Raw genomic sequence first — 12,049 nt, forward strand, 5'->3', positions numbered from 1 at the left:
AAGGTTTGGTGATTGATTCTAGTCCTGTATGCTGATCACAGTTGTTATTAAAGGTTTGGTAATTAATTCTAGTCCTGTATGCTGATCACAGCTGTGATTAAAGGTTTGGTGATTGATTCTAGTCCTGTATGCTGATCACAGTTGTGATTAAAGGTTTGGTAATTAATTCTAGTCCTATATGCTGATCACAGTTGTTATTAAAGGTTTGGTAATTAATTCTAGTCCTGTATGCTGATCACAGCTGTGATTAAAGGTTTGGTGATTGATTCTAGTCCTGTATGCTGATCACAGTTGTGATTAAAGGTTTGGTGATTGATTCTAGTCCTGTATGCTGATCACAGTTGTGATTAAAGGTTTGGTGACTGATTCTAGTCTTGTACTATTATTATTATTATTGTTATTATTATTATTATTATTGTATGTTGATCACAGTTGTGATTAACCCTGTAAAACCCACTGTTGCAAATTTACAATGTCACTTTTAACAATTCTAAAAAAAAGGCCTGCAAATGTTTTTTTTCTCAAGACCACATTTACATAGTTAATGGGTCCTATTGTTTGTCCTCACAATGCTATTGGATATAAGAAGTGTTTATAGGTCTGGTCATCTGGCCATGAACTCACTCTACCTGCAAACTTCCCGTTGAGCTCATCTCCTTTTTTTGCATGACTGGATTTGTCAGGATTAAAGTAAGTAAAATTCCTTAAATATTTTTTTTTGTGTTTATTACAATGTCTAGAACATGTACATATTTAGTTATTTTGGAAAACATTCATCAAATTTGATTTATAGCTTGTTATGTCTATGTTGTAATTCTACAACGTTGGGTCAGTGTGGTAGTCAAAATAGCCTGTGCTTCCTTACACATTACATAAGGTCACTGCACTTCTCACATGGTCACAAATTGAAAAAAAATGTAGTAGAAATTTCAAGTATTAGATGATTCATTGTAACGAAGCTCTAAATGTGCTTTTCTGTTAAATTTTTACTTAGTTTAGCTTTACTTAGTTTTATTTGAAACTCCAACATCTATAGCAGTATTTGAAACTCCCTGTATCTTTGTAGTTTTTTGTTTTTTAACTTCTAAATGATCCTGAGCTATTTTTCTCAGTGTTGCCCAAGCAGCAGTTTGTAGCATTAGGAGATAGAAAAACGGGTTCTGAATGTTCTAGATTTGTTGGGGGGATGCCTGTTGCATTGTTCAGGGACAGGTGTGAATGGTCTTGAATGTGAACCTGTAAGTGCTCTGGGGGGATGCATGTGTTCCTTTAGTGATTCAGTAACATCTAAAGAACTGCTTTGCCCATCACTACACCAAAGTGTAACAACATCCACTGGTTCAAACTAACTGATGAACAGAGGCTAATACAAAAGTGGTAAGTGAGCTCAGCAGTGTGACATCATGTGGTATATAATATATATTTAAACAAGAGTTTAAACTGGAGAAGGATCTGTGGCATGAAAACAAAAAAGGCTGTTTGTAACTTTAGAGTAAATAACACCAGAAGTCCTGAAGTCAGTGAAGATGTGACGGGCTGGACAGAAACCAGAGGATCTGTAACCTCTGTGATGGTGATGACGATGATGATGATGGTGTGGGACATGAGTTTCATATTCAGTTTGAATGTCAGAATGAAGCTTAATGACTTCCAGAGAAAGGTATTAGCCAAAGTATTATTTGAACCGTCTATCTAAAGTCATCTGTTAACTGGATGTTTTGTCTAAAGAACGTTCTTCCTCTGTTTGAGTAACATTGGTTGTACTTTGGCCACGCCGTGTGCCATCCTTCTGTTATTGCATGTAATGTGATATGGTCTTGAAAATGAAAATAAGAAATTGAATGTATTTGCCATTATCCAAAGGTTTTTATCACCTTAATTGGAATCAGTGGACCAACAGTATCTCTTTAGCCCATGAAGTTAACGATCCAATGCCTGTTGCATTGTTCAGGGACAGGTGCGAATGGTCTTGAATGTGAACCTGTAAGTGCTCTGGGGGGATGCATGTGTTCTTTTAGTATGATAAGCAGAGAGCATAATAGGCCAGCCAGACAGTATTGTTTGAATGTAGTAAACCACATTGAAAGTGACGGAGGAAAAAGTTTTGTAAATATATTTTTTCCAATATTTTTATTTATAAATGCTTATTCATAAAACTATGATTGTTGTGTGATTATTACTCATGATATATACTGTTATGGGGCTAAGTAAGCAATCAACCCTGCAAATGAATACTTAAATGTTCTGTATATCCGTTCAGACAAAGTGAGTACAAACACAGAAGTGCTGCTCCCAACTATGCCCAACGTTGCAAATTTACAACATTTCCCTAAAAACTTACTAAAATGTAAAAAATTTGAAAACTCTTTGATTTCTACATCAGAGGCCTCCTAAAACAATATCTGAGAGGTCAAAAAAATTTGCTCATTTTTTTTCTATATCTGGGTCTTACAGGGTTAAAGGTTTGGGTGAGCCCTGGAGATTTTTCACATTTCAAAGTGGGCCTTGGTGTTCTGAAGTTTGGGAATGGCTGGAGTAGACCATTGGTGCCAGAGACTTTTATGTGCGTCTGGACAACATACACGTGTACCAATTTTCATGTTCCAACTCCAAAAAAACCTCTATGGGGAGGGGTTTTTGAAAATTTCAAGGGGGCGCTATAGAGGCATTTTGTCCCCCCCATGGGTGACGCCCCTGTCAGATGTAAGAGCTCGCTATTCTTGACCTGTGTATCAATTTTCATGAGGAGATGAGGTCGTTGAAGCCATCAAATTGCCAAATGTATTTAGTGGTGAGGGATCGATAGTCGCCACGCCGCCACATGGACACCATTAGACGTAGCTTCACAGCGTTCATAAGGTAGCTTCACCAACTTGTTCTGCATGCATTAGAAGTGGAATGAAGTTGATGCAGTCAAGTTTGTGGCATCAGTACATGTTAAAGTAAAAACTGGTCACTTCCTGTTACCACCGGGGGGCGCTATGAGTAAGGTGGGATATTAACATATCGGGGCATTCGGGGGGGAGCCATCATCATGTCCAGCAAGTTTGAAGCTGCTGAGATCAAGTGTGTGGGCGGAAGAGCCGTTTGAAATTCGATGGCAAGAAAATGAAAAGTCGCCAAAATTTCTCACGTCCTAGCGGCCACGCCCCTAGACATAGAGAAAAGCTTTTAATAACTTTTGATCAGCATGTTCTCAGGATGATCTGTAACAACTTTGAAGTCGATTGGACGAAATCCCTAGGAGGAGTTCGTTCAAATGTAAGTTGTGGAAATCGCCATAACGAAAAAATTCAAAACAAAATGGCCGACTTCCTGTTGGGATTTCACCATGACGTTAAGAGACTTTTTTGTGCGTCTCGGTATGATACATGTGTGTACCAAATTTGTTTGCCTATGACAAACTAACCCCAATGGAGAGGGTATTTTGAAAATTTGCAGGGGGTGCTATTTCGGCATTTCACGTCGACCATGTGCAACCGCCCAAAAATATCGAATTTCGGATCCGGCCGGAAGAATGTGGAAAGTTAGAAGCATTTTGAAATTTGAGAAAGGGTCGAAATTGGGACACGAAATGTCATAATAATAATAATAATTAAAGCTGCAAGGAGCGTTTGGCGGGACCTCGCACTCGCGCCCATTTCGGCCCCCAGCTTATGTCGTCATTGTGAATTATTTAGAAATATCAAACATATTGCCACAAACATCAGAAAATCCTTACAGAGCTGAATGTTTTGATGTTTGAATGCTTTCTGTAGCTGTAGGTATGTAGAAGTGATGTCACAATATGCAAATTAGATGAGTTAATTTATTCCCATCAGATTCCTCTTACTTTATTTTGAGGACGAGTTGACAAAAACAACACAAAACAAATGAAATGTACTGCGTAAATGTGTTCAAAATGGTGTTTACTGAGATTCATGAAATCGAATATGGCTGCCATGTAGTGACACCACAATATGCAAATTAGATTAGGCAATTTACTCCCATCAGATTCCTGTTCCCTTATTTCGAGGCTGAGATGACAAAAACGGCACAAAATAAAAGAAATGTACTGTGTAAATATGTTCAAAAGGCTTTTTTACTGATATTTATGAAATCCAATATGGCCGCCGCCTAGTAACCCCACAATATGCAAATTACATGAGTTAATTTACTCCCATGACAAACCTTGGGTCATGATGAATAGTTTTGTCATTTACAGTATGCCTTTATGTCTCACCACTTTCAAGCCACAGCCTTTTGAAATGTTGAAATGAAAATGGAATTTTTTTTTGCTCAATAAACTCTAGCAGCAGTTGAACTGGTATGTGTGCGTCTTTAAAGCCGATACAATAAACGGTGTAGGAGGAGATGTGTTTTTTTTTAAGAGCACGTTTGAGGGGAAATCTTACTTTGAAAGGGCAAATAGCTCACTTTCTGTTGGATTTAGGTCATGGGTGTTAGCGTGTTATTTGTAGGTGGAACACTCCAGTTTTGGTTTGATCTTGATACGACATTCCTACGGGCTGCAGTGGCCAGTTTAGTGCACCTATGTGGCGCTAGAGAGCCCATTTTGGCACTGTAGGGGTTAATAATGTGTGTGTTCTGTTTCAAATGAAATTTCTGCTGCTGCAATCTGTCCTTTAAAGATTGTGAGACACACAGACCAGAGAACCCTGTGGCTGTGTCTGTGTGTGCAGCCGTTGTCATGGCGATTAATGACTTGCCTGTACCTGTGGCAGACACAGACACGTCAGGAGAGCAGAGCACCAAAGGCTGTTTATAAAGGGATTTAACTCCTCGAACAAATGCTTCGCATACCCAAACTGTTGGTCCAAGCAAGAAAATAAAGTGATTTTGAGAGACAGCCACGTCTCGTGAACGCACGTGTCGCGTTTTATATTTCTCAAGTCAAAAATGTGGTCAGGGGAGCAAGTTTAAAATGTGTTGCACCCCAGCTGTTTCCAGAAATTTCTCCTCTGAGTTTACATGGGAGTGAATGAGAAAAAAATCAGCGCTCCCTTCGCTTTGGAGCCACTCAGCAAAAATGTGTACGTGTGAGAGATTCCATGTCAACATATCTGTGAGCTGGACAAATTTTCCTACGTTTTGTGGTATAAATTGTGTCTGTACAGTGAAAATTGTGGCCATGGCAGCGAGTTAAAGACAAAAGTTTTAGACGATTTTTAGAGCCCTCTCAACTCTAGCTCACAGCATTCTGTGCAATACACACCCATTGTAAACTGAGAATTTCTCCACTTTTGCTCATGGTACTTTGAGAGGCACAGATGAAAAATGGTAAAAGATATGGAAAAGATGAAAACATGAGTGAATAGATGAGACCTGTGGCAACATTTGAGAGTTGGAATGGAGTCTGTAACACAAAGTATGGAGACGCTGTAAATGCTAGAAAAAGCCCTAAGATTGGTCTCTTTCTCCCCCCTGCTGCCATTCATTTCCTATAGGACAGCTTTCGAAGATCGTTAGGACGTTTTTCTGACATCTCATCTTACGGAGCCCATAAAATCCAAACTAAGCGAGTAATGAAAAAGTTACGATAAGATTTGGTTAGAACGAGTTGATCTCTCATCTGTGCAAGTTTGAAGCCGATTGGATAAGCGGTGTATGAGAAGAAGATTTTTTAGGAAAGGCAGTTTTAAGGCAAAATCTTACTTTGAAAGGACAAATAGTTCACTTCCTGTTGGATTTAGGTCAGGGGTGTCAGCGCGTGATTTTTAGGTCTTCATGAGACGAACACGCCACTTTTGGTTTCATGTTTCTACGACGTTCCTACAGGCCATGGCGGCCATTTTTGTGTGCCTAGGTGGCGCTAGAGAGCCCATTTTGGCACTTTAGGGGTTAATGTCATGATTTTCAAAAATTTTTCACCGGTTCTGATGTGCGTGCCAATTTTGGTGAGTTTTTGAGCATGTTTAGGGGGTCAAATTCCAGTTCAAAGAGGCGGCGGGAGAAAGAATAATAATAACTAGAGTAGCAATTTCTGAAGAAATTGCGGGTGTGAATGCTGCGAGCTGAAGCCACGCTGCAATGCTGTCTTGAATACAATGAAGTTTGAATGATTTGAATGTTTGAAAGTTTGTTGAAAAGCTGACTCCACACTGAATAGCTGCCTTTAATAAAATAAAGTTGGAATGATTAGAATATTTGAATGTTTTACTGAGATTTATGAAATCCAATATGGCCGCCGCCTAGTGACGCCACAATATGCAAATTAGATGAGTTAATTTACTCCCATCACAAACTTTGGGTCATGATGAATAGTTTTCTCATTTACAGTATGCCTTTATCTCTCACCACTTTCAAGCGAAAGCCTTTTGAAATGTTGAAATGAATATTTTCCTCAAATAACTCTGGCAACTAAAGGGTTAAAATACCCATACCCAAACCGTTGGTCCAATAATGAAAATAAAGTGATGGTGAGAGAGAGCCACTTCTTGTGAACGCACGTGTCATGTTTTATATTTCTACAGTCAAAAATGGGGTCACCAGAGCGAATTACAAATGTGTTGCACCTCAGCTGTTTCCAGAAATTTGTCCTCTCAGTTTACATGGGAGTGAATGAGAAAAAAATTGGCGCTCCCTTCGCTTTGGAGCCGCTCAGCAAAAATGTGTACGTGTGACAGATTCCATGTCAACATTTCTGTGACCAGGACAAATTTTCCTACGTTTTGTGGTATAAATTGTGTATGTACAGTGAAAATTGTGGCCGTATGAGCGAGTTGAAGAGAAAATTCAAGTATGAGTAGAGGGCTGTGTGTGCGTGTCTGTGTGTGCAGCCGTTGTCATGGTGATTCCTGACTTGCCTGCACTTGAGGGGCACACACACAGCGCATGAGAGAGCAGATCAGCAAAGGCTGTTTTTAATGGGTTTGAACTCCTCGAACAAATTCTTCCCATACCCAAACCGTTGGTCCCATCATGAAAATAAAGTGATGGTGAGACAGAGCCACTTCTCGTGAATGCACGTGTCATGTTTTATATTTCTGCAGTCAAAAATGGGGTCACCAGAGCGAGTTACAAATGTGTTGCACCTCAGCTGTTTCCAGAAATTTCTCCTCTCAGATTACATGGGAGTGAATGAGAAAAAAATCAGCGCTCCCTTCACTTTGGAGCCGCTCAGCAAAAATGTGTACATGTCACAGATTCCATGTCAACATTTCTGTGACCAGGACAAATTTTCCTACGTTTTGTGGTATAAATTGTGTATGTACAGTGAAAATTGTGGCCGTATGAGCGAGTTGAAGAGAAAATTTCTTGATGAGTTTACAGCTCCTCTCCACTCTAGTGATGACATCACCCACTCTAGCTCACGCAATACACACCCATTATAAAGTCTGAGAAGGGTTGAAAACTTCATGTATTTTAAACTGACTTTGTAGAAAAACTAAAAGAGATATTGAAAATTTGAATTAGTTCCTGAAAGTCGACAACAGCGTCAACGTTTGAGAGTTGGAATGGAGTTTCTACGTCAATGTATGAATTCGTGATGTGTGGGTGAAGATGAGTGAGTTTGAAGGATTTTCTCATTGACTTCCATTATAACAAAGTTTCAGAAAACGCTGAATATTTTTGAAAGTTTGAATGGGATTGAAAAGTTGAATCATATGTAAAATGTCAGCAAAATGATGAATATTTTCCATTTTGAATGGAGTTTCTAGCTGAAAGTATGAATGGGTAGTCACAGTTTGAAAAAAGGTGAAATTTTTAGATTTTTGAGGATTCCGTAATGCATTCCCAATGGGAAAAGGATTTGGGAAAAATCGGAAATATCTCGGAAAGTATGGATGTTAGGAAAAAAGTGAATACATCCGTGAATGTCCTAATTCAGCTGAACGTTTTCATGTTTGAATGGTTTGAATCGGTTGAAGTTTGTGGAACTAGTAGCGGTCCAACCGTTTTCGCTCCATCCGCTTTAATAGAAGTCGGAATCTTAACGTTGAATGCCCGGGAAAATATTAACGTTATGGAAAAATCTGAAAGTTTCCGATAATGTGGTAATGAAGCCGAATCAGAAGAAGTTTGAATGGTTTGAATCGGTTGAAGTATGTTGAAGATAATTGATGTTGAAAAAAAACGCGGCGGAAGAATAAGAAGAAGAAGAAAAATAAAGAATTTTGGTAGTAGAAGAACATAGGTTATGAATGCTTGCAGCATTCACACCCAACTAGAGAAGCAATTTCTGAAGAAACTGCGGGTGTGAATGCTGCGAGCTGAAGCCACGCTGCAATGCTGTCTTGAATACAATGAAGTTTGAATGATTTGAATGTTTGAAAGTTTGTTGAAAAGCTGACGCCACACTGAATAGCTGCCTTTAATAAAATAAAGTTTCAATGATTAGAATATTTGAATGTTTTACTGAGATTTATGAAATCCAATATGGCCGCCGCCTAGTGACACCACAATATGCAAATTAGATGAGTTAATTTACTCCCATCAAATTCCTCTTCCTTTATTTTGAGGACGAGATGACAAAAACAGCACAAAACAAAAGAAATCTGCTGTGCAAATAAAATGCTGTTTTACAGAGATTTATGAAATCCAATATGGCCACCGCCTAGTGACGCTACAGTATGCAAATTAGATGAGTTAATTTACTTCCATCAGATTCCTCTTCCTTTATTTTGAGGATGAGATGACAAAAACAGCACAAAACAAAAGAAATCTGCCGTGCAAATATGTTCAAAATGCTGTTTTTCTGAAATTTATGAAATCCAATATGGCCGCCACCTAGTGACGCCACAATATGCGAATTAGATGAGTTAATTTACTCCCATCACGAGGGTCCAAGATGGCGCTGTGAGCTACCCTGATTTCGAGAGCAGTTATCAAATCGGACCTTGGCATGTAAAACGGCTTCTGTACGGCTTGTAATATCTTTCTTCAGACAGAGTATTGAATTAACTGTGCTATTCGGTGACTTTTTTGAACTTTCAAGGCAACTTTGGCAAGTTATGTCAAACTCCAGCAGCAAAAGAAAAAGCGCTGTGAAGAAAATTGAGGAGGACTTGGTTGCTAATGCCACCAATGCATTGATTGATACCTGCCACGATTATTTTGCCCCTGAGGACACCCCAAGATTTTCTGTGTTGAATGAAGAAGACTTCCCGTCTCTGCCCGTCACTCCAGAGAAACCTCCTCTAAAGAAGGGTAAAACAGTAATGGCTAACACTGATATTGTCACTGCTCTGTCAGAGTTGATTAATGCCAGATCAGATGAACTGAAATCTTTGATCCTGAATAACACTGTTCAAATCACAAGCCTAAGGGGAGAAAAGGAGGTTGTCTGCAGGCAAATGAGTGAGGTGAAGGGGAAAGTTTCCCAACTCGAACTCTCTCTTGATGAGGAAAAGAAGCATGTTAACATGCTGGAATCGCGCATCACTGAGATGGAGAGATATTCAAGGCGTTGGAACTTGAAACTACATGGAATAGCCGAGAGGGTGGAAGACAAAGATGTACGGAAAGAAGTGATCTGCATTTGCCAGGTGCTACTGCCATCAGATGCTGAACGGCTGCCAGATGTTATCGACACTGTGCACCGCGTTGGGGTGAAGAAACCAAACAGCACCAGAGGCATCATCCTGCAATTTACATCCCGCGTACACAGAGCCGCTGTGTGGGCTGCAGCAAAGAATTCATCCTACCTTCGAGACAACGGTCTGCGCTTCGCGGAAGATCTGTGCAAAGCCGACAGAGAGACCAGGATGAAGTTATGGCCGCTTGTGAGTAAAGCACGCAAGGCTGGGAAAGCTGCCTACTTTGTAGGTGGCCGTGCCTTCATTGAGAAAAAAGAGATTCCTCTTCCAGTCTGAGTTAAGGAGCATGGCAACTACAAACCATCACAACTGCACCTTATGTTGCCTTTGACATTTGCTCTGGTTTTTACAAGAGTCTGATGATCAAATCTAAGCTGTATTTACATTTCGTTTTACCTTAATATGATGCTGTTCTCGTATTCCATCATATAGAGTATCTCAGAGTATAAGCTGTGTGGATAATATTTTCAAGTTCACTTTTCTAATACAAGTTTGTCATTATCTATAGTTTCTCTCAACGCCAGGGGTTTAAGGGATAATTTGAAGCGAAAAGCTCTATTTTTATTCGCAAAACAATGCAAAACTGATTTTTGTTTCTTTCAGGAGACACATACTGTCAATAATGATGTACACTTTTGGAGATCCCAGTGGGGAAATGAGGCTTTTTTTCACATGCTTCGCAACGTTCTGCTGGAGTTTGCACTCTTAAAAATAAGTTTACAGGGGGTATATTGCATACAGACTGTGATAAGAATGGTCACTATATATGTCAGGTTTTTGACACTCACAACATCAACTTAATTATCATTAACATTTATGGATACAATACATTGTCCGATAACAACAATTTGCTTATTAATGTGGAAAAAAGAATTCGTTACTGGATGGCCAGATTTCCTAATGCTTACCTAATTATAGGTGGTGATTTTAATGTTACATTGGACAACACAATTGATAGGTGGCCACCAGGAAATCAAACTAGTGCCAGTGTAAAATTAAAAATGCTAATGCAGCAATTTGATTTAATAGATGCTTGGAGAGAGAAGTGTCCCAATGACAGAATTTTTACTTGGTGTAATAAAACAAGGTCCAGACAATCTAGAATAGACTTTTGGTTAATTTCGAGTAATCTTAAAGATTATGTAAATGTTGGTATTCTTTCCACCCCGTTGACTGATCACAAGGCTATTCAGATTCACATTTCTCTACTTCCTCATACTACTAACTGTCCACAAAAGTCATACTGGAAACTTAATAGTTCTGTGTTGTGTCATGAAGCAGTTATACCCAGGGTTAAAGAACTAATACAAATCTTCTGGAATGAAGCCCAAGCTGAAGGAGTATATGGGAGTAAATGGGAACTTTTAAAATTTGAAGTTGGTAAATTTTTTAGGAAGTACTGTAGTAATCTTGTTAAAAATAAACGATATGAAGAAGAACAGGTGATCTCTAAAATAACTGCCTTATCTTCCATATGTCCTGATAATTTATCCTCTGAAGAAAAAGAAACACTGTTTGAATATCAAAACAAACTAGATAGGCTCTATCAATCTAAAGCTAAGGGGGCTTTTGTGAGGTCCAGGAGGCAATGGCTAGAAGAGGGTGAACAGAACTCAGCGTATTTTTTTAGGTTAGAAAAATCCCACACCAAAAATAATACCATTCATCAACTTAGAATAAATGATATAGTATGTGATGATGTAAACCAGATTGCAAACTTCTGCTCCAACGTCTATAAAAATTTATATAGCTCTCAATATTGTAATGACAATACTGTCTCATTTATGGATTCTCTAGTTGATACCAACCCAATCAACATTGCTGACCAAGAATTCTGTGATCGTCCAATCTCTTTAAAGGAAATAGTAGACTCAATTAATAGTTTAAAGAACAATAAATCTCCTGGAGTGGATGGACTCACATCAGAATTTTGTAAATCCTTCTCCAAAGAACTAGCTCCCTTTTTATTAGAAGTATTTTGTGAAAGTATTGCTAAAGGTGCTCTCCCTCCCACTCTAACACAGGGCCTAATAACCCTTATTCCCAAACCTAAGAAAGATTTATTACTTATTGATAATTGGCGCCCGATTAGCCTCCTCAATAATGACTACAAAATTTTAGCTATTATTTTTGCGAAGCGCTTAAAAAATGTTTTGGATGAAGTCATAGATGAAACGCAGTCTGGATTTATGAGAAATAGGCATATTTCTAATAATATTCGACTTGTACTTGATATGTTAGATTACCCAGAGTTAATTAATAATAATGAAAGTTTCATCCTTTTCCTGGACTTTTACAAAGCCTTCGATTCAATTGAACATGAATTTATATTTAAAACACTTAACAAATTTGGTTTTGGTGACTTTTTTTGCAGAACAATTAAAACATTATACGCCAATGGGAATAGCTCAATCAAACTAAAAAATGGCACTTCTCCTAGATTTGAGTTAAAACGTGGGATACGTCAAGGATGTCCTATCAGTCCTTATTTATTTTTGTTATCCACCCAA

Source organism: Epinephelus lanceolatus, chromosome 10 (assembly GCF_041903045.1).
Source record: "Epinephelus lanceolatus isolate andai-2023 chromosome 10, ASM4190304v1, whole genome shotgun sequence".
NCBI lineage: Eukaryota > Metazoa > Chordata > Actinopteri > Perciformes > Serranidae > Epinephelus > Epinephelus lanceolatus.